Consider the following 6,000-nt stretch of genomic DNA (forward strand, 5'->3'; position numbering starts at 1 on the left):
TATAAACACCCAAACATCAATTCCAATTATCAGCTAATTCACCAAAATTCACATAAAAATCACATAAACAATTCTAAATAATAATAATAATAATAATATTTGAAAATATGAGATATTACACTTATCACAAAGAAGAAAAACTGGGCAGACACTTCAGAATCTGAAGAAGAGGTGAACTATGCCTTAATGGCAAATGCTGATAGCAGTTCTGATGCTGCTGAACTAAAGGTACCTCTATCAACTTTTGCTTTTGATACAGAAGATATTACTGAGTTGAGATTATTTCTGAAAAACATTTATATTAGTTATAAAGATCAGACTTTAGAGAATGAAAGATTAAAATCTGAAAATCTAAAGTACAAAAACAGAAATAGCTATCTTGAAGAAGAGTTAGTCAAGATGAACACGATTCAGACAGAGAGAGATAATGTTGTGTATGTTAAGAATGAATTGCTTAAACATAATGATTATCTAAAAACTGAATTAGAATTAGAAAGAGAAATCATCAGGACTTGGACTAACTCAGGCAGAACAACTCAGAATATTCTAAGTAGTGGAAACTGGAAAGAGGGGTTAGGTTATAAAGATGGTAAAAGTGAGAAATGGACTTTGCCAATTAAGCCAATTGCTATCAAACAGACTGAAAAGCCAAAGGTAAATCCTGTTAAATTTGTTGCAAAAACTGTTGTGTTTGATTTTGAAGAGATGAAAGACTGTAAAACAGAAGTCAAAGAAAAGTCAACTTCTGATAAATTAAAATAGGATAAACCAGCTTTGGTAAACATTGGCTTAATGACAAAGAAGCAGCTTAAGTATAAGCTGAAAGAGATTAAAAATGTGAACAAGGTAAAGGAAGCTAGGAAAAATAGGAATGGAAAGGAAGGTGTGAATAAAAGTAATAATTATATGCCTGTTCCTAATGCTCCTAAAAAAATGCTATAATTATGGAAACTCTAACCATCTTGCTTCTTTTTGCAGGAAAAATAAAGATATAAACTCTTTACCTCCAGGAGTTAAGAGTCAGTCTGTTAGGTTTAAACCATAAAATCCTTGTTTTCATTGTGGTAGTTTATGACATTCTATTTATACTTGTAAGGAATATCATAGTATGTACTATAATTATTATGAAATAAAACCTTCTTTAAAGAAAATTAGTGTAATTCCTTCTAGTGTAAATTCTGATGCAAAGTCTGATATAAAGTCTGATAAAAAGCATGTTAGCATAAACTCTGAAACTAAATCCGCTGCAAATGCTAACAAACTTAACAAGGCCAAAGGATCCAAGCAAGTCTGGGTCCTTAAAACTAATCAATAGTGGTCTTTGTGATTGCAGGGAAATAGGAAAAACATCCTGGTTCTAGACAGTAGATGTTCAGGACATATGACTGGAAATAAAGCCCTGCTACTAGACTTTGTGGAGAAAGCTGGCCCAGGAGTTTTTTATGGAGATGGCAACATGGGAAAGACTCTGGGATATGGCAATATCAATCTTGGGAATGTCATAATTGAAACAGTAGCTCTTGTCTCAGGACTTAAACACAATCTGCTAAGTGTAAGTCAAATGTAACGTCTGGGAAAATTACATCTGTATTATATCATATTTATAATAAATTATGTGTGTTAATGTGTCATTTATGTGTAATTAACTGTCAAACCTTAATTGCTATGTGTTACGTGCATTCTGTGTCGTCCAGGTATTTTCAGTTATTTTATTTTGAATTTATAGCTTTCATATCAAAAGTTATACGACCCGAATCATGATTTTATAGCTGATATTTCAAATAAAATATTGGGCCTTATTTTTCGTCAAACGGCTTTTACCATCGCATTATTCTGAATATCTAGGTATTTTATAAATTTTCTCATTTCGCGAAAAATGACTTTTCCAGGCCCCATTGGGTGTTAAAAACCCCACAAAAATCACATTTTTATTTTTATAAAATTATAGGACTTTCATTTATACCATTTCTTTGTATTTTTGCATTATTCACAATTTTTGGGAAATTTTGGCATATATATTGTATATATAAAATATTTAAAAATTAAATTTTAATACTCAAAAATTATAAAATTAGGGGCTTATTAATTTTAAAAGATGTAGAATTAGGGCCTTAATTTTAATTAGGAGTATTAATTTCACTACTATAAATAGCCTAATTTTTATTTCATTAATTATAATTAATCACTAAAAATCAGCAAAATTCTGAAAATTCTCTGAAATCGGGTTGGGAAGAACAGGGTCGGGTTGAACATTCAAGCCGTGATTTATCACTGATTACAGCATCAAATCGTGTGATTCAAGTACTCAAATCGAAGGTTTTGATCTGTTCTTTCCATTTCCAGTATCAATTTCACGTTTTAATTCGTTCTTTTTGATTTTCGATTTCTAGGTTTTATGTTCGAATTAGGGCTTTTTGATTCTAGGGTTATTATGATGTTTTGATGATTGACATAACTTCCTGATGTTATTTGCAATCGATTCATGGTGTTTAATTGAACAAACGATGTCTGGATAGCAAAGTTCGATTATTAGGGTTTATGCTCGATTTTCAAAACATAGCTTCGTGATTTCTGTGAATATTTGGTTCTTGTAATGTTAGGGCTTTGATTGTTTATGTTCTTTGCTTTGATTTGCACTATAAAACGTTAAGTTTCATGTACAATTCTGTGATTTTGATTTTTGGCCGGAGTTAATGTCGGTTTTGGTCGGAGATGGAGATTCAGGGTTTTTTTGGGATGTTTTGGCCTGAATCAGAAGTGTGAAGTGATTTGGACTTAAAAACCGTACCAAACGAAGCTGTTTTGGGCATGAATTAGGGTTGCTGAAATCCTAGCCGGTCGCCGGATTCTGGGCAAATCCCGGCCAGTTTATCCCCAACCCGGGATGTTCTCGGTGACCCGGTTGCATCCCGGGTTTAATCTGTTTTTGTCAGAATTCCAATTCTGACAACTGTTTCTGGAAATTATTTTTATTTTTATTTTATTTTAATTATAAAATCAGTTTTATATATTTGATAAAGTAATTATTTATTTATTTAATTAATTGATTTATATTATAAATAATTCTGAAATATTTTCTAAAAAATCAGATTTAATTATTTTCTTAATTAATTAATTATTAATTATTTATTATTTATTAATTATTTAAAAATGATTAATTATTTTTATAATTAATCAAATAATTTTTAATAAATCATAATAAATTCATTTTAATTCCAAAAATTATAGAAAAATCATTTTTAGTTCTGATTTTTCTTAAATAATTATTTAAAAATTATTTTAGGATTTAAAACTTATTAATAATTATTTATATTGAATAATAAATTGAATTATCTGTGTTTAATTGATATTAATTAGAACGTTAGTCCGATTCGAGCGAAACGAAAGCCCTTTGACTCAGAAAAATGAATTATTTTCATTAATAATAATATTAAAACCTAATTTCTTCTAGAAATTAGTTGACCTTGTTATTTATTTGATTATAAGCCGAATCACGTACCAAGATGAGTCCAATAAATCCCAAAAAATAGGAAACGAGTCAGATAATGATAGGTTAAGCGATCAGCGAGTCGATTTCGATTTAAAAAATTATTTTTAACTATAAAAATGATTATGTGGCTTATGTGCTTATGTGTATTATGTGGTTACTCGAGTCTTACTTTCTAATATATAATATACGAGTCAGTCATAAGCGCATGGGTAGACAATAGGAACGATGTGAAGTTGGTTCGAGACGCAATTGAAGTATGAAATGACTAAACCAGTATATTTATCTAACAGAAGCTAAGTCAGCAGGGTAGGTTGAGCCGGTGATAGACGAAGGTGACATAATTGAAGTGAGTCGCGCAGAAGGCAAGTTTTTCCCCTATTCTAATTTCAGAATAGTGATATTCCTCAGATTCATATCACACTTGCACTCATTTGATTCTTCTCCATAAACACTGATACACACTTGTTATTCTCTTGATTATATTTCATTTTGATTCTTAATTTCTCCTTTTCCTTTGAATTCCTTAATCATATTCCAATTGATACGCATACACATTGGTATATTTTGGTGATTAGAATATATCAAAGCATACCGATTATTCCGGTTGCTACTCCATGGACTGGATAATGATATTTTGGGGATTAAGCTTTACTAAACCCTAAGGACCGGGACATAACCGGATCCTTGAGATGGGTTGTAGTGCCTGGGTGCCCGATTAGATCTATATAGTGGGATATAGATATGTACTGTATCATGGCTGATCAGCAGGGTATGAATGTGAACTTGTGTCCAGTTTAATTCGTTTACATTCGCCAGCAGTGGCCTTCTTTCTATTCTCGCGGGGTTATATCTTTGAAGATATACCCAGATTATTGATTCATTTAAACTGCTTTAACACTATTTATATTTTGCGGACTTGTTGAGAAATTTTGGCTCACCCCTTTTTGTTGTTATTCACCTTATTATTTTCAGTTAAGAAAAAATATGACACCCATCAGGACTCGAGTAGTAAAGAAGCGGGTCAAGCCTCGGGATCCTCTCATACCCAATGTGTTGATCCCAATCCAGGAAGAAAGCTTTGAGTTACCCGAACAGGTGGAGTATAGATAGTTAGTGTGTGTGTTTGAATAAAAGATGAAATTATTTTAAAACTGGTTAGACAATGGTTTGTAATAAAGAGAGTTTGTAAGATTTTGAATTTATTTTGTAATAAAGTAGTTAGTGGTTCTTGTTTTAATACGTCAACCTAAAAAGATCCTGGTTAGTGTTAAAGGGGTTTAGATACATTTCTTTATTATTTGTTATTCAGATTGTACAGGTTTGGTGATTAGCTAGTAACCCCCAGATTCATACCCCGGGTCTGGAGGGCATTACATCAAATCTGTGACAGAGGTTATCATGTGGATTTCTTTGAAGAACACTGTGAAGTTGTAAGTAATTCTACAGGAAAAGTGGTTCTGAAAGGTTACATATATGGTAACATATATGAAGCCAGACTTTCAACAAATTCTGATGGTTCTGCAATCTGTCTGTTAAGCAGAGCATCAATTGAAGAAAGCTGGAATTGGCACAAGAGACTCTCTTATTTAAATTTCAACAACATAAATGAGCTAGTAAAGAGAGATGTAACACCCCCAAATCCGGGGTCGGGGATTCGGGTTGTCACGAGTTCCATATCCCTTAACAACACTTAATCTTAACAATCAACCAATTCCTGCGTACTGTGACCCCACAATATACACACACACACCGCAAGTTATAGTCTCAGAGATGAATACCCAAAAAAATAACACAAGTCGTTTTATTCCACAATTATTTGCCAATACACCTTAAAAGGTTTTCTGAATAAATTTACATTTTCTTTGCCATTATTACAATTCATAAATATACATAAATCTGGTACATCAAAAGTTGAAGCCTAGCCTATTGGTAGTTCCTACCTCAGCTACAGCGACATCAATGCCCATAGGAAGCTGCGGAACGTTTCCTATCCGCTCGCGACTCGGGAGCTTGGTCCTGTTCGTCTTGTCTATCTGATGTTGTGTGATGAAAGAAGAAAGCAAGGGTGAGTAGCAAGCCCACCAAAATAATATATATAATGATTAACAATATGTGAGCCTTCTCATAGTACTCATGAAAGTCTTGGTCAAAAGAAATGAACCAAGTTTGATATCTTAATACGATGAAGTCGCAAAATATTCAGTATATATACATATATACTTTTCAAAATCTTGGAAGTCCTCTTCCATACATAATATACACAGAGTTCTAGTTTATAACTGTATAAAACTATCGTTGCAAGGTGATCTCATATATCTAACCTTGACTCAACGTTTTTCTGAAAACCTTTGTCATGCATAAGATAATCATTTACTAGATATAAGTTTAAAAGATGAAGTTACAAGATACTCCAATATACTTATATCTTTTCCAAATACTACTTGAACTACCACCGTTCAAGTTATAACTAGTTTCAAAAGTTCATCACATAGATGAGACTACAAGACCAG

The sequence above is a fragment of the Apium graveolens genome, chromosome 1 (assembly GCF_009905375.1).
Source record: "Apium graveolens cultivar Ventura chromosome 1, ASM990537v1, whole genome shotgun sequence".
In the NCBI taxonomy this organism is placed as follows: domain Eukaryota; kingdom Viridiplantae; phylum Streptophyta; class Magnoliopsida; order Apiales; family Apiaceae; genus Apium; species Apium graveolens.